The sequence below is a fragment of the Rhincodon typus genome, chromosome 49 (assembly GCF_021869965.1).
Source record: "Rhincodon typus isolate 14 chromosome 49, sRhiTyp1.1, whole genome shotgun sequence".
Lineage (NCBI taxonomy): Eukaryota > Metazoa > Chordata > Chondrichthyes > Orectolobiformes > Rhincodontidae > Rhincodon > Rhincodon typus.
The window spans coordinates 1,229,381-1,247,740 of NC_063380.1; the positions used below are offsets into that span (position 1 = coordinate 1,229,381).

The 18,360-nt window shown below is 43.8% G+C and overlaps 1 pseudogene; it reads right to left on the minus strand.

The window, feature by feature from the left end:
* The window catches only part of LOC125488078, a 48,460-nt pseudogene extending 34,107 nt beyond the window's left edge, over positions 1-14,353 (minus strand).
* Between the last annotated feature and the right edge of the window lie 4,007 nt (positions 14,354-18,360).

An 18,360-nucleotide genomic window follows, 5' to 3' on the forward strand; every position in this document is an offset into this window, starting at 1 on the left:
CGGGCCTAGACCCTTCATCAGAAAGATTTTTCTGATGAAGGGTCTAGGCCCGAAACGTCAGCCTCTCTGCTCCTATGATGCTGCTTGGCCTGCTGTGTTCATCCAGCCCTGCACCTTGTTGTCTCGCTTTATTTACTTGTTGTTGGTATATTCAATGTTTATGTTATGATGATCATGATATTGAGAGTGGGTCATTTGATGTCTAACTTGTTCATTAAAATATTTTGGAAGAATGAATGAATTGATTTGCACAGAATTTTGTGGATATTTGAATTGTGGAATGAGCATTGAATTGTGCATCATTTTCATTTTTAGGTGTAGACGGAGAGGAAATCTCAGACAGTTCCTTAGTGATGGCATAAGGTGAAAGAGCTAGAGGATAATCTGCTCCCTGTCATGTAGTTGTTGGAGCATTCTCACAGAGGTTTATAATATGCAAACTACCATTTCAGAAGCGATTGTGTTCCTGCTGAACCACAACTAATGCTTGCATGGAATGAAATAGCATATTAATCCATCTAGACTCAGAGTCATACAGCATGGAAACAGACCCTTTGGGTGAAACTCTTCCGTGCTGAGCAGGTATTCTAAACTGAATCACTCCCATTTGCCTGTGTTTTTCCCATATCCTTCTAGACGCCTCCTATTCATAAACCTATCCAGATGCCTTTGAAAGTTATAATTGAAAACACCTCTATCACTTCCCTCTGGAAGCTTTTTCCATACACTATGAGACAAGATTGCCCATCAGGTCCCTTTTAAATCCCTTTTAAACATTTACAACACAGAATGAAGTCACTTGGTCCAATATGTCTATGCAGAAGAAAAGAGAGGTCTCCTGCTTCATTTACTTTCCAGCTCCTGATTTCTAGCCTTTTAGTTTCTGGCCCTTCAGCTGCATATCCAAGGTTTTAACATTTAGGGTTTCTGTATCAACCAAACATTCAAGTAAATTCCAAACATTTACTATCCTTGGAGTGTAAGAAATCATCTTCATCTGTCCTCTGATCCTTGACCTCTCTGGCTGCTGGTTACCAATCTCTGTTAACAGAATAGGTCCTTCATCCAGCTAGACCCTCACAATTATTTCCACTTCAATTAAATGTACCTTCAGTCTGTTTTGTTGAAATGAAAACAACTTCAGCCTACCCATTCTTCCATTCCATATGAAGAATGACCACAAGGCTGTTAACCAGGACAAAGCTAGGAGTGCAAGAGATCTCTGAATATATCTTACCCTACAATTGGTATTCCATCCTGAGTACTGGGGAGGGCGATGGTGTAACTGGGGAGTGCAACCACAGCCAGGTCTGGGATATCCGGGTGAGTCACTTACAGAGGTGACAGGGCTTTGATTGATACACAATAAGATAGTTGGGGGAGGAGGAGACAGACTGCAGATGTGAATCCAGAATGATATGTTGTTACTGACCTTCCAAGATTTGATGATATTCGATGCACCCAGATAATGCTCAACTTAGGAACTGAATTATCCAATCTATGGGCATTGATCGTTGATCAGCAGGGCATTATATAGAAAAATATGTAATTACCACATAGAAACAGAGCAGTAGGCCATGTTCTGTTCTGGTGTTTATGCCCTACACGATCTTCATTCCATTTTACAGCAAATGCGAACTGTGAGGAGGATGCAGAGATACTTCAGTGTGATTTGGACAAGTTGACTGAGTGGACAAATACATAGCAGATGCAGTATAATGTGGATAAATGTGAGGTTATCCACTCTGGTAGCAAAAACAATTTGGCAGATTATTATTTAAATGGAATAGGTTGGGAAAGGGGGAGGTGAAATCAGACTAGATATAGCACTTGGGGTGAATGGGGAGAAAGCAAGATTAGGCTAACAAGTTGAGCGATCAGCCATGATCGTGAAGAATTGCAGAGCAGACTTGGAGGGCAGAATGGCCTCCTCCTGCTCCTGTCTTCTGTGTTTCTATGCTTCTACCTAGGTGGTCCTTGTATACCAGTTGCAGTAAGTCAGCATTCATGTGCTGCAGGCCATGAAGAAGGCAAATGGTATGTTGGCCTTTGTTGTGATAGGATTTGAGTACATGAGTAAGGATGTCTTGTTAATTTTGTACAGGGCTTTGATGAGACCAACCTGGAGTACTGGATGCAGTTTTGGTCTCCTTATCTGAGGAAGGATGTCCTGGCTATGGTGGGAATGCGACAAACATTTAAAAAAAAACTAATTCCTTGGATGGAATGACTGACCTATGAAGAGAGACTGGATCAGTATGAACAACATTCACTCCAGTTTAGAAGATTGTCCTTCAATCTCATAGAAACTGATAAAATTCTCACAGGATGAGACAGGGTAGGATGTTCCTGATGACCAGGAGTCCAGATCCAGAAGTCACAGTTGTAAGATGTGGCATAGACCATTTTGGACTGACATGAGCAGAAATGTTTTCATCCAGAGAGTGGTGAGCCTGTGGAATTCTCTGCCACAAAGAATGGTTGAGGCCATAGCATTAAATGTTTTCAAAAAGTAGTTAGATATTGTTCTTAGGGTTAAATGGATCAAAAGGTATGTGGGAGAAAGTGAGAACATGTTTAGATGATCAGCTATGATCATATTGTATGGTGTAGCAGGCTCGAAAGGCTGAATGGTCTTCTCTAGCTCCTACTTTCTACATATTTCTATCGTTTAACCTGATCAGGATGCCTTTCTATTCCATTCTCCCTAATGTAATTATCTAGCTTCCATTTAAAAGCATCAACGTTATTCACCTTGCCTGCTCCAAGTGGCACCAAATATCACTTTCTCATCACTCTTAGTAAATCAGTTACTCCTCAATTTCCCTTTCGGTTTATTGGTGAAAATTTCAAATTTCTGGTCATCTATTCTTGTAATTTCCACAAAGGGAAATATTTCAATATCTACCCTATCAAATTGATTCAGAAGTTGGAAAATGTGTGTCTGGTCAACGCTTAACCCTTCTTTTAAAGAAGAAAGAATTCCAGCCTGTCCAGTCTTTCCCGTCGATTCAGACAATACAAAAATTTTAATATTCAGACTCAGTGAGATATTCAACACAAAGCTTAAATCACATTTTTTTTTTGTAATTCATTGTCAGGATGTGGATGTTGGCTGACCAGGCCAGACTTTATTGATCATCCTTTAGTTTTCTGTCGAGATGGTAACCGTGAACTTGCAAACAAATCTTCTAGAGACATCACTGATTATGACCCAGAGTCTCAACATAGTCATGGAACAAACCTAGAGTATCAGGGCTTGGGATTCTTTCTCTAAAACTAAATGTTCAATAAGACCAAGAAAAAGCATTCACTTATCCCATTATTAAAAAGTATTTATTCACAAAGATTCTGATGGAAAAATAACACACCTGGCTATCCACAGGCTCAGGTCAAAAATCACATATCATCAGGTTATAGTCCAACAGATTTATTTAAAAACATTTTAGTGGCCAAGGACATGTGGCCTCCAATCTTCATTTAAACGTCCTCCAAGGTGGACTTTGGAATACATAACAACGCAGAGTCACCGATTAGAGGCTGAAAGCCAAGTTTCGTCCCCAGGAGGATGGACCCAACTGTGATCTTGGGTTTATGTCACACTAGAGGTGACCCCACCACACTGCAGTCACACAGTCTTTCAAGCATGCGCGTGCACACACACTCGCACTCACACTCACACTTGTGTGTGCACACATGCATGTGCTCATCTTCCATGAAAGCGCACACAGATGCATGTGCTCCCTCTTTTTCTCTCTCTCTCTCATGCCCACACACACACACGCGCACACGTGCACGCTCTCTCTCTCTTGCACACATTCACACACACAAAACACATCTATAGGGTGAATGCATATTTGCAGATACATTATATTTTGTTCAAAAAGCACACAATTTATAGACAGTCAGTCAATGTGGTGTTTTATAAATTTCTACTTTAAAAGTAAAACCAGTCTGACTCCAAACCAAAACACAAACAGATTCTAAACAAGGCCTCACACCTAATATGCGTTGTCTGACCTAAAATGTTACCTCTTCTTTACACTGATAAAACCTTTAGTTCTCTTAGGACAGTGACTTGAAAGAAATTTGGGAATTTATATATACCTATTAATCAATTAAAACCTTCTAGCTGACTTCAGATTTAACAGCATCTTAGGTTTGTTTAGTACATCCTCATCAATTGCGTGACCCTTTGATCTTTTACTTATAAATTCTGTGTTCTGTGTGCTCCTTTCTCACTTCACCCGACAAAGAGGTTATGTTCCAAAAAGTTGTGTTTTCAAATAAACCTGTTGGGATGTAACCCGGTGTTGTGTGATTTCTGACCTTGTCCACCCCAGTCCAAAACCAGCACCTCCCCATCATATCCATAGGATGTCTACCTTGGCAGTGGGAGCCAGTTTACTGTTTTAATGAGCAAAGAAAGAGAGATTGGAGCAGGTTCTTGACATGAGGGGATTTTATCGCCTGATACCTCCCCTTCTCCAGCTTAGAACAGTATACTCAGCGGCAGAACCTGGTAGGTCACAGTCCTGAGCCTGAAGCATCACATTTACCTAGTCTGGTTACTCATCATTAACTCAAGTATGGCCAGTTTTACAGTAGCTTGTTTCGGCAACCAAACCTGAATTCAAACAATCAATTCATTGGCTTTACAGTAAAATTCCACTCCAGCTCAGTGTCTGTGATCAGACAAACACAAATGTCCACTGGCTGTTGGTGTGAAGCGCCCTTCCTCTTAGGAGACACACATGTCCTTGGATCACCGAACTCGATTCACTGTTGTTCATATTGCAATCCTTATGCACATGGACTGTTTCCTACATATCAATTTGATATTTCCAATTTGAAAATCTGTTTCCTCCACTAGGGAAAATAAATTGCCATTCGCATTGGGGAAACTGAACCCCAGTCTCCTGCATGACAGTGAGGGATAGTCACCATGACACTCATGAGGAAAACAGTTTAACAGCGAGATTGTAGAATTATGGGATCTATTTCTAACTCTGACTCATTCTTGTGGAATTGAAGGCCTGGCCCAGTCCTTTTTGGAATTCTCCATGATCTGTGGGACTGGAGTGACTGCCCAATGACACTGGGAGGATGATAGAGAAACTTCTCTGAGTGAACCGACTGTTTCAATTCCCACCTGGAATTTATGAAGCTTATTACCTCATTATCATCACCTTATTCACGTGATTGTATTCAAAGTGACAGTATAGATACTTACATAAATAACGTCTCCAATCTTAAATCTCTTTAAAACCTCACGTTGAACACACCTGTTCAAATATCTCTATGTGAATCGATGTAAAAATTGTGAGGTCGCAGACATGCTCGCCAAGCTGGTGTGTTTGGTTGCAGACACTTCATCACTCTGCCAAGTAGCATCGTCAGTGCATCCCCGGTGAAGTGTTGGTGTTCTGTCCTGGTTGTTATTTATATGCCTTGGTTTGCTGGGGTAGTTTCCATTACTTCTGGTTTTGTTCTTCAGGGGTTGTATTTCGGGTCCAGTTCATTGTGTTTGTTAACGGAATTCCAGTGGGAATGCTAGGCCTCCAGGAATTCTCTGGCATGTCTCTGTTTGGCTTGATGCTGTTATGAATGTGTTGTCCCAGTTGAATTTGTGTCCTTCTTTGTCCGTGTATATTGAAGCCAGTGAGAATTGGTCGTGTCTCTTGGTGGCTAGTTGGTGTTGGTGTATCCTTATTGCCAGTTTTCTTCTAGTTTGGCCTATGTAATGTTTCTCACAGTCCTTGTATAGTATTTTGTATATTACATTAAGTTTTATTTTTTGTGGGTATTATAAATAACAAGCGGGAAGGGACACCAACACTTCACCAGAGGCAGACTGACGATGTTACCTAGCAGGGTGACAAAACGTCTGAGATCAAACACACTGGCTCAGCGAGCAAGTCTACGCCCTCATCAACGACCCAAACTACAAAACCGAGCTTTAAATGTAAAATTTGACTCCTTACAGCCATGTGAAGGACTTCAGGGTGTTTTATGAGATTAAGCAAGCCATGGAAATGGAAGTCGATACAGTGTGGAGCAGGAGGAACACAGCAGGTCAGGCAGCGTCAGGGGAGTACAAGAATCGACATTTGGGGCCTAGACCCTTCATCAGGTTAGTAAATTTGCCTATGACACCAAAATCGGTGGTATAGTGGGCAATGAAGATTATCTGAAAGTACAATGGGACCTTGATCAGATGGGCCAAGGAGTGGCAGATAGAGTTAATTTAGATAAATGAATGGCGTTGCAATTTGGTAAGGCAAACTAGGGCAGGTCTTAATTGTAAGCCCTGGGGAGTGCTGCTGATGCATGGATCCTTGAAAGTAGAGTCGCAGGCAGACCAGATAGTGAAGCCTGTGTTTGACATGCTTGCCTTTGTTAGTCAGTGTACTGAGTATAGGAGTTGGGTCATCATGTTGCGGCTGTATAGGACGTTGGTGAGGCCTCTTTTAGAATACTGCATTCAGTTTTGGTCTTCTTGCTATAGGAAGGATGTTGTTAAACTTGAAAGGGTTTGGTAAAGTTTTTCAAGAATATTCCTGGGATTAGAGGGTTTGAGCTACAGGGAAAGGATGAATAGGCTGTGGCATTTTTCCTTGGGCTGTCAGAAGCTGAAGGGTGACTTTGTAGAGATTTACAAAATCTTAAGCGGGCATGGATAGGCTGACTTGCCAAGGTCTTTTTCCCAGGGTAGGGAAATCCAAAACTAGAGGGCATAGGTTTAAGGTGAGAGGGGAAAGAGTTAAATGGGACCTGAAAGGTAACTTTTTCATGTAGAGGCTGAATGGAATGAGCTACCAGAGGTGGTGGTGGAGATGGGTACAGTTACAACATTTAAAAGACATCTGGATGGATACATGAAGAGGAAAGGTTGAGAGGGAGACATGCCAAATCTGGCAAATGGCACTAGATCAGTTTAGGATATCTGGTCAGCGCTGACGAGTTGGACCAAAGGGTCTGTTTCAATGCTCTATAACTCTATGCTCTATAAATAGATGAGAATGGACAAAATTGGTCAAAGATGGAGATTAAAACAACACTGAGGGCTGAATCATATGTTTTTTTGGCTGTCAGTTTCATAGAGTTTTTTGGACGTGTTTTTACTGCGAGGCCGAGAGAGATCTGCCACCAGGGTAGGGAGTAAACGATAGGATAGAGCCCAAAGAGAGAGGAAGACAGTTGGAAAGACAAAGGAGTTGCTAACGATCAGGCTGGGAGGGTGAATAGTTGTTAATGGGGACTGTTAATGACTAACAACAGGGGGTGTGTAATAGCGGGCTATGTGGTAACAAGGCCTGGTGTGTGGGGTGGGGGCTGGGACATGGGAGAGTTTAGGCCCTAAAATTATTGAACTCAAAATTGAGTCCAGAGGGCTGTAGGGTCCTCAAGCGGAAAATGAGGTGTTGTTCCTCCAGCTTGCGTTGGGCTTCACTGGAACACTGCAGCTAGCCAGAGACAGTGATGTTGTCCAGGTGGTGTGTTAAAGTGGCAGGAAACAGGTAATTTAGGGTCTTTTTTGTGAGCAGCATGTAGATGCTCTGCAAAGCAGTCACCCAGTCTACGCTTCATTTCCCCAATGTAGAGGAGACAATATTGTGAGCAGCAAATGCAGTAAACTAGTAGATTCTGGGAAATGCAGGTGAAGTGCTGCTCTCCATTGTCAACAGGGCCCTCAACCGGGTCCGACCCATCTCCCGCACTTCCACCCTCACCCCTTCTCTCCCTCCATTAACAGCGATAGGATTCCCCTTTTCCTTACCTACCATCCCACCAGCATCCACATCCACAGCCCCTTACCCCACACACCAGACCTTATTACCACATAGCCTGCCACTTCACACCATCTGCTGTTAGTCACTAATAGTCTCCATGTACAATTATTCACCGTCCTAGCCAGATCGTTATCAAATCCTTTGTCTATCCAACTGTTCTTCCCTCTCTTTAGGCTCTGTCCTATCGTTTACTCCCTACCCCACCCACGTCCATATTTTCTGCATATAAACTGACATTTTCCTAGCCACCATCAGATCTGAGGAAGGGTCACCGGACCCGAAACGTTAACTCTGATTTTTTTCTTCACAGATGCTGCCATACCTGCTGAGCTTTTCCAGCAACTTTGTTTTTGTTGTTGTAGCTGTAATATTTGGGAATTCATGGATGCTGATAGCATTGTTGAGCAACACGTAAGCAGGTGAAGCTGCCAGTACCTCCAACTTGAATGCCGGGTTACGGAGCTTGAGCGAGGTGTGGAGGCACTGAGGAGCATTCGGGTGAGTGAGAGTTCCATGGATAAAATGTACAAAGCGGTTGTCACCCCACAGTGTAAAGGGTGCGGGAAGATAGGGAATGGATGACCATTGGACACAAGCATAAGGTGAGGCAGGTAGTACAGTAGCCCCCAGAGGTTATCCCAATCACAAGCAGGTACTGTGAGCGTTGAGTTCTAGTGACAGCAATGATGCCTCAGGGCCAAAAGCAAAACCCACAGCACTGTGAGATGCTTAGCTGCACAGAGAGCGGGGGAAAAGGTGGTTAGGACTGTAGTAATGGGAGGCTCAATGGTTAGGGAAACAGAGAGGTGCTTCTGCAGCCACTCTAGGGAAAACAGGATGGTCTACTGCTTCCCTGGTGCGAGGTTCCTGCGGGTTACTAAACGGCTTAAGGCATTGTGGTGGGCAGGTAGGTCCTGGTGCACGTTGGTACCAATGACATAGGTAAGAAGAGGGGATGAGGTCCTGAAAGCTGGATTTTGGGAGTTAGGAGCCAGCTTGAAAGCCAGGACCTCAAAGATCGTAATCTTCAGATTACTACCTGTGCCACATGATACTGAGGCTTGGAATGGGCAGACTAGGCAGTTTAATATGTAGCTGGGGGAGTGGTGTAGGAGTGAGGACTTTAGATTTCTGAACACCTGGGAATGTTTCTGGGGAAGATGGGACTGTTCAGGAGGGACGGTCTTGACCCAAACAGTGACAGACCAATATTCTTGCAGGAGGTTTTGCTCGGTCTGTTGGTGCGCTTTAAACTAGTTCAGCAAGGAGACGGGAACTTAAGGGGAGGGTCTGAAGTAACGAGAGTGGGCGAGGACTTAAGGAAAAAGGGAATCAAAATAGCAAATAAAAAGGAAGAAGCAGCTGACCAGGGTGTAGCACTGAAATGAGTAGAAACCAGGCAGTGACAGTAAAAGAGAGAATGTTTCAAAGCAAAGGTTCTTCTAGTGAAGGTGTTAGCATTCAAAAGAAGGTATATAAACTATTATAGGGGCAAGGTAAATGAGTTTACATCACAAGTCATCGTGAATGGGTATGAAACAGTGGCCTTTACAGAGACATGCTTACAGAGTGGTCATGACTGTGAGTTAAATAACTATTCAGAAAGACAGACAGGAAGCAAGAGGAGGTGGTGTAGCTTTGATATTTAAGGGTGACATCAGGGATTTAGTGAGAGATGATATAGGTTCTGTGGAGAAAAAGTTTGAATCAATTGGGTCAAAATTAGAAATAGTGAGAGAGAAAAAGTCACTGAAGGGTATAGTCTATAGGCCACCAAATAGTAACATCAGAGTGGTGCAGGCAATAAAGAAAGAAATAACTAGAGTCATAGAGTCCTATAGACAGAGACAGGACCTTTGGCCCAAACTGATCGATGCTGACCAAAATGTCCATCCACGCTAAGCCCATTTCCCTGCACTTGGCCCATATCCTTCTAATCCTTTCCTATCCACGTATTTTCCAAATGCCTTTTAATTGTTGTTAATGTACCTGTCTCAACCACTTCCGCTGGCAGCTCATTCCATACACTCTCTGTGTAAAAAAGTTGCCCCTCAGGTTCCCATGTATTCTTTCCTCTCTTACCTTAAACTGATGCCCTCTTGTCCTCAATTCCCCCAACCCTGGGAAAAAGACTGAGTGCATTCACCCTATCCATGCCTCTCATGATCTTACACACTTCAATAAGATCCCCCCTCAGTCTCCTATGCTCTAAAGAAAAAAGTCCTGGCTTGTCCAACCTCTCCCTATAACTCGGTCCCTTGTGTCCTGGTAACATCCCTGTCAAATTCTTCTGCACTCTTTCCAGTTTAATAATATCCTTCCTGTAGCAAGGTGACCAGAACTGAAGACAATACTCCAAGTGCAGCAACTGATGTGTGTAAAAATGGTACGGCAATTATCATTTAATCTACATACTGATTGGTCAAACCAAATCAGTCAAGGCAGCATTGAGGAGGAATTCATAGAATGTATCTGTGGAAGTTTCCTAAACAGTATGTAATGGAACCTACAAGGGAGCAAGTTATCCTAGATCTGGTCTTGTGCGATGAGATTGGAATAATTGATGATCTCTAGGTTTGGGATCCTCTTGGAAGGAGCGATCACAGTATGGTTGATTTCAAAACAGAGATGGCAGGTGAGAAGCTAAAATCCAATCCTTGTGTCTTGTGCTTAAACAAAGAAGACTACAATGGGATGAGGGAGGAGTTGGCTAAGGTTGACTGGGAGCAAAGACTATATGGTGGAACAACTAAGGAACAGTGAAGGACATTCCAAGTGATTTTTCACAGTGCTCAGCAAAAGTATATACCCTTGAAAAGGAAGAACTGTCAGAAAAAGGATTACCTGCAATTGATAACTGAGGAAATAAAAGAGGGTATCATATTGAAAGCTAATGCATGGAAAGATTTGTGGGAGATGAGAGGATCGAGAAATCTTTAAAGGTCAACAGAAAGCCACAAAGAAAGATTAGATAGGTTATGAGAGTAAACTAGCCTGGAATATAAAAAACAGAAGGCAAAAGTTTCTACAAATGAAAAAGAGTGGCTAAGTTCTTTAAGATGTTAAGAAAAAGGATTTAATATTGGGAAATGAAGAAATGGTCGAAACATTGAACTGGCATTTTCTGTCGGTCTTCACGGTGGAAGGCATAAATAACATGCCAATAATTGTTAACAAGGAGACTATGGCAGGTGAGGACCTAGAAATGATCATTATCACTAAAAAGGTCATGTTGGCCAAACTAATGTGGCTAAAGGTGGACAAGTCTCTGGGCCCTGATGGAATGCATCTCAGGGTTCTGAAAGAGATGGGGGAAAGATCCAATGTGCTCGTAATTTACCGTATTTCTCTGGACACTGGGGTGGTGCTGGCAGACTGGAAAACAGCAAATGTGATGCCGCTGTTTAAAAAAAATGAGGTGGACGAAAGGTGGGAAAGAAAATAGGCCCATTATGTCAACTTCTGCAATAGGGAAAATGCTTGAATCTATTAAGGGAGAAATAGCCAAACATCTGGAAAGAAAATGGGAACAAAAACAGAAGTTGCTGGAAAAGCTCAGCAAGTCTGGCAGCATCTGTGAAGAAAAAATCAGAGTTAACGTTTCAAGTCTGGTGACTCTCCCTCAGTTCTGAGGTTTTTATCTGGAAAGAAATTGTCCCATCGGGAAGGTGCAGCATGGGTTCATGAAAAGCAGGTCTTGTTTAACTAATTAACTAGAATTCTTTGAGGACATTACGAGCACGGTGGACAATGGGGAACTAGTGGATGTGGTGTATCTGGATTTCCAGAAGGTAATTGACAAGTTGCTGCACAAATGGCTACTGCATAAGATAATGATGCATGTTGTTACCAGTAATGTATTAGTGTGGATAGAGGAATTGGTATACTAACAGAAAGCAAAGAGTGGGGTAAATTGGAGTTTTGCTGGTTAATGGTCAGTGGCTAGTGGTGTGCCTCAAGGATCAGTGTTGGGACCACAACTGTTTCCATTTACACAGATGATTTAGAGTCGGTGACCAAACACACTGTGTCAAAGTTCATAGATGAGGGACAGTCAGTGGAAAATGTTGGCAAATTATTGAAAGATAAAAGCAAAATGTCTGATTGGCAAGTTGCATCTTCATTACAAATGCCTATAGTTAACGAAACAGAATCAGCATTGATTTGATAAATAAATAATGGGCTGCCTTGATCTTTCAGGAGACAGTAAAGGATGTTACTAATGGTCAGGCATTCGATCGGGTCTTGCTGGGTTTTGGATATTTTCTACTCAAGCCATTCAGTGATGTTATTATACATTTTGTGTCTTGAACCTGCACCTCCAAAACCAGGGGTAGGGCCACTACTGCTGTGGCACAACAACTTCTTCTTTGAGTTTTCATTTCTTTTCCCCCTGTATATGGAACTGTTATCACAAACAACTGAGAGACCTTCCCACCACCAAAATCGCCATGAATTCTAAAATTCCAATAACCACCACCACCAGGAAAAACGCCACAGTCTTGTTTAAAGCCAGCCTGGCCAAGCCGAGCTGCAGGCCCATGATGGGATTCTCCAATCTGCCCATGCGCAGGGTGCCCAAAGATCAGGAACATGGGGCTGAAGTGCAATCAAACTCTCAAAAGATCAATAACTAAAAATGGGTGCAATCGCCCTCAATGGATAGGTACAGGGTCCACGGACACCACAGCACTGTAAAGCAGACAGTTGGGCTGGGCGGCTGTCAACAGTTGCAGTCTGCAGTTATTGGTGACTGCTGCACACAACACCCTCCACCCCAGGTCCACCATAGAAGGGAGGACTCCCACATAGAGAGCCCTCCACAGGAGATCCCTGTCATACGGCGGCAAATCTGTACGCTAAAGCATGTCCAGGTGCAGCACGTAGAAGTCAAGGTGGATGGCGTGTAGCGGCAGCCTGTGCAGGAACTGCCTATTCGTGAGGCCAAAAGAAAGACACAAAACGCGTATTCAGCAGGCAGCACAGGTTGTGGGGAGGCGCAGGCTCCTGAGGGCGGTTCAGGAGCTTGGGGGCAATGTGAAATTGCATCCGAGCAGGGGTACGCACAGACTGGATTCCACCACCATACACGTCTCTGCGCCTCCTCCAACTGGCGCATGGCGTCGGGTCTGAGCGCTGCTATTTGCAGGCGGTGGGTGGCGTCAGCCGCTGCCACCCTGCCTTGCCAAATTCCTGGGGCAACATCCAGCGCAGGCCGATGCCACCCAGCACATCTCTGCCTCTGGTCACCCTCGCGGCCACAACCCTCCCCTTCGCCAGCCACTTGAACCTACATTGGCGGAGGCACGGATTCCTGAGCAATAGCTCCCTGACGATATCAGCTACTCCTGACAGCGGGAAGGCCCGCAGCAAGTTGGCCGCATTCCAGACATTGATCAGGTCCTGGTAAGAGACCAGCAGCGTCCCGAGGCAAACTTGCAGACCTTCATAGCAATAAACTGGAGCTGTGTGTCCAGTTCACTTTAATCAGACAACCCATGGCAGTGTACGAACGTCGGATCCTGGCGACGAACTGCATCCCAAACCCAAATGCTCACAGAATCCTGAACACACACTCGTGATTGGCGCCTTCTCCTGATTGAGGGTCAGGAAGGCCCTCAACGGAGCAGTTCTCTGGAAAAGTGGATCGTGTCCTGGACCAGATGGACGTTGTTGTGGATTCTCCAGCCCGGGACCGACTGGGCGGTATGGATCATATAGACCAGCACGGATCCCAAGTGAGATAACAGGGCCCTGGGGAAAATTTTGTGCTGAGGACGGAGATCGGACAGCAGTTCTTAAGTAAACAAAGGTCCCCTTTCTTTGACAGCAGGACGATGACTGGCCTGCGCAAAGAAAGGGGCAACTCTCCTGCCGGGAAACGTTCCTCCAGGACCCGCGCATATTCGACCTCCCCAGAACGCCCTGAAGAACTCCACGGTCAGCCCATCCAGCCCCAGGTACTCGTCCCTCGAGAGCCGGGTCAGCTCCTGTAAAGTGACTGGAGTGTCTAGTATTCCTCCAAGCTGACCTGCGGCAGGTATTCCCACAAAACTCTGCGAGCATGCTCGCTGGCTGGATCACCACACAGAGACACACACAGACACACGCGCACACACACAGACCCACACATAGAGACATGCACACAGACACAGAGACGCGCGCACACACACACACACACAGAGACACACTCACCACAGACACACGCGCACATACACACAGGGACGCACAGACACACACACACAGACACAGAGACACATACAAACACAGACACAGACACACACACACACACACACACAGAGAAACACACGCACACGCTGTAAGGCCGAGTCCACATCAGGCTGACCAAGACACGACTCCAGGTCAAGCACCTCCTTCTCCGGCTGCCCGATCCTGGATTTCCGCTTCTTTATTGACCCCTCTCCCCCCCACCCCGCAACGTCCCGGTGACAGAAGGCCCGAATGTGAGTCTTGTCCATGTCCCTCGAGGAAGCGAAGCCGCCCCGGTTCCGGCTCCAGCTGGTCCAAAAGTAACGGAACAGAATCCGGGAGCCAATCATCCTCCAGCAGCAGGTTGCTGAAGGGCCAGTACGCCAACCTCATCCTGGCACAGTACGGGATGAGCTCCGCCCACGACAGCTTGTGATTACTGAACAATACCTGGCCATCGGAACACAACGGGCATGTGCCCTGGAAATGTACAGACAGTCAATTCTGGACGCTGCAACGCCAGGGCCACGTAAGGGCAAAGGCAATGGAGGCAGGATGGTTGGAGATTTGGCCAGATGCCTACACTGTCGAAGGACCCTCCCGTCCAATCAGTCTTAAGAAAAAGACTGTACATCCTACAGGCAGCAATGATGCTTGGTGGATCACCATCAGAGGCCATCGCCTTTGTGGCATGTCTCTGTGGTCGTGTCAGGGTTGGTGAGGAGCCTGGCCCAGGTCCGGCTAGGCTCTGCAGCAGGGCACTATGATGTTTTGATCACCATATTTTTAATATTACAAAAGGTGCATCGTCAGGGAGGGTAGGCAGCACTGGGGATTCCTACGAGTGGCTTCTAGAAGTGACAGCAACAGTCTCAGAGGGCCCCAGGCAGTACCAAGCAAGAGACTCCGGCAGCAGCTCCAGCCACAGTCCGAGGGAGGGCCCAGGCAGCATGGCCAGCAACAGTCTGTGAGGAGGTTAGGCCCAGCCAGCAGTTCTAGAACACAGTCCCAGGAAAGGCCCTGGGCAGCAACTCCACAGTGACAACACAGGAACCCGAGTCAACGGTTCTCTTCTCTCCAGGGTCCAATCCACTCCTCTCCTTTCTCCTTTCTCCGTGCTCTCCCTCTTCCTCACAGCCGTCAACTTCCTCCAAGACGTGGTTAAATCTCTCACAATGCCTCCCAAGGGATGTGACACGATCGCTGTGCCGCAAGAGGCCTGTCTTTCTGGATTTTAAAGGTGTTAGGTTGGTCATGAAAGAGGAACACATGACATTCAAAGCATACTGGGAGCATGATTCAATATTGCTACTGTGACAGCCAGAATTATAAGACATTGCCTGATTTCTCAGTCAAATTAGTTGCCTGCAATAGGACCGTCGATCTTTTCTCATGTATTTGAATGGCTATGACTTGAATGGAGTAGGTAACTCTTGATTATATCACAACACCTTCATACCCTGTCCTTCCGGCTGTGCATTGGTAACCTGTCCTCCCATCACACTGACATCTTTGCCAGTTGTAAGTTGATTTGTCTCAATTAATTTAATAATTGCTGATACAAGATATTTCACAGCAGTTTTGATTTGATTTCTAAACTTAGACTGAGTTATGATATATATAAACGTGTTTGTGCAGCAACTTGAAATATACAGCATGAATCCGACTTGTTGAAAGATATAAAAATAATCATAATCAAAGTAATATGCAATGTCACACAAATATAAAACATATGTCAGCTATAGAAGTATGAAGCTTCCGGATATGGTGAAAAGTAAAATCACAGACATTTCCACATCAGAGAGATTTATTGTTTTGCTTTGAAGCTTCAGTTCCTTCCGGACATGACTGGCAACTAAAATTTGCTTGATTGTCAGGGCATTGATCAATACAATAAAACCGAAGGGGAGCAATGATGTTAAGAAAGTATCAAGCCAGTCAAATGCAATCCATCCAATTTCTGTATAATAGCTATCCTTATCAGAACAGAACCATGGCACCTCATCAATTATTTCTAAAGGTTCCTGTGTGAAATAGAAAGGAACGTTTTTAAAGCAAAACAGAATGCTTGTTGTTGCCAGAACGATATCTGCAGTTTGTACTGTGCAATATTTAGCTTTCAGATTCTCACAACAAATCATCACAAATCTATCAAAGGTAAATGTCACCGTGAACCAGACAGAGCAGTCTCTGGCTATAAACTTCAGGACATTGTGCATCTTACAGACAGGAGTGATGTCGAGGAAACATAACGGGAAGTAATAATAATTGATCTGGACCAGTATGACCTCAGTGATAATGACCATCAGATCCGCCGAAGCCATGGCCACAAGATAGTGCATGGTAGGTTTTGGGAGTCCACATTTTCCCCTCAGACAGGATCATGATCGCCACTAAATTAACTGTAAAAGAAAAGATGGATATATGACCTGACATTAATAAATTAATACTCTCCATGTCAGAACCTAATTTGTAAGGGGATTTATAGTTTTTTTTTTAAATGGTACTTTGCAATAGGTAAAATGTGAGAAATCCTGACCACCTGCTCACACCACTTTGAGTTTGCCCATTTTGGAGATTGAAATGAAAAATTAATGTAATAGCACAAATGAACCAGTCAGCCTGTGATTTAGTTTGGTTTACAGGTCATTCTGCCTCTGATCAAAGACAGTGGTGATCAATAATCGACCCCTACCAATAGCTCACACCCAGCACTCATATTTCGATCATTTCTATTGGATTGACTGCCTGTACCTTGTCTAGTATCAGTTTTTACCTGGAACATGAACCACTATTGTGGCATTGAATCTACAATTAGTCCACATCTTCTTTCAAAAACTGAGGCACACGAACTGCCCGGCTGCAGTCTGACACATCGACATGAACTGCATGCAGAGTGTCATTTGCTATGTCCAGACTCGACTTGATTAAAATCTCCACCTACTCAAGCATGTTGTCTAGACTGGCTGGTTCCCCTAAATTAAAGCAGGATTCTTCTGATAAATTACTTCCTCTTCTGGGCCAACCATTCCTATTTGTCTACCTTGGATTCCAGCATCTGCAGTTTTTTTTTTGTCTCTGGCCATTCTTCTAAACTGGTACCTTGAATTTTCTATTCTGTAGTGAAAATTAAATGAAGAGCTTTCTGGCCTATTTTAGATTCAGAAGTATAAACATTCACACATTGACACAGAAGTTCTGTCAAACATTCGACTGTAGTGCCATATTCTTTTGGAATGCATGCACTCAGTACAATTGACTCAAATTGCTTTTACGTTTTGTCAAATTAAAATTACCTTCAGACAACTCATGCTATGATTCTATTTTAAAACCCAAATCCCAAAATGTCATACATACACTTTTCATTGCATCCTTCACCTAAGCAAAAGTAAATGTGCAATCTCAAAGACATTTTCATTTTCTGTCTGCCATTTTATTATCACTATTCACTGTTACATTACCAGCATTAATGCATTTACATTAAACGCAAGCTGACAAATAAAGACTGCACAAATTCATTTTGATCACAGCATTTGGTTTCATTCATAATAGTTTTTGACAAAGTGTCCATGGAATATTGTCCTTGTTATGTGCAATAATGTCTTTGGTTTTGTATGGTAGTAATATTGAAATCCAAAGAAACTTTTTTTATTCCTCTTTAATCTCTGAAAACAAAAATATCAGTAAAAGACTATGGTCTGGCTAAATAACAGTCTATTTAATGTGTTAGATATATATCCCTGTCAGAAACTAAAATGGGTATCAGTGAACAGTTTACCACTGAATAGGAGTTGCTTGATAGCACAGTTGATGACACCTTCCATCACTTTATTCATGTTTGAGAGTAGAGTAATGGGATGGTAATTGGCTAGGTTGGACTTGAAACAAAAACAAAAAATTGTTGATAAAAACTTTAGCAGGTCTAGCAGCATCTGTGCAGAGAAACCAGAGCTAACATTTTGAGTCAAGTGAACCTCCTTCAGAATGTTTTTTGTGTCTCGGTTTCAGTATACAGACCAATCCTGGACAATTTTCAACATTGTTGGGTGGATACCAATGTTGTGGCTGTACTGAAGTAGCTTGGTTAGGGGTGCAACAGTTTGTGCAGCACAAGTCTTCAGTACTATTTCCACAATATAGTCAGGGCCCCTAACCTTTGTTGTGGCTCGTGCCTCCAGCCGTTTCTTGATATCACATGGAGTGAATTGAATCACTGAAGGCTGGCAGCTGTGATGCTGCAGACCTCTGGAAGAGGCTGTGATGGGTAATCCACTCAACACATCTGGCTGAAGATTGTTGTAAACGTTTTCGCGCTGATATGCTGGTCTGTCACGTCCCTGACAATAAGAATATTTAT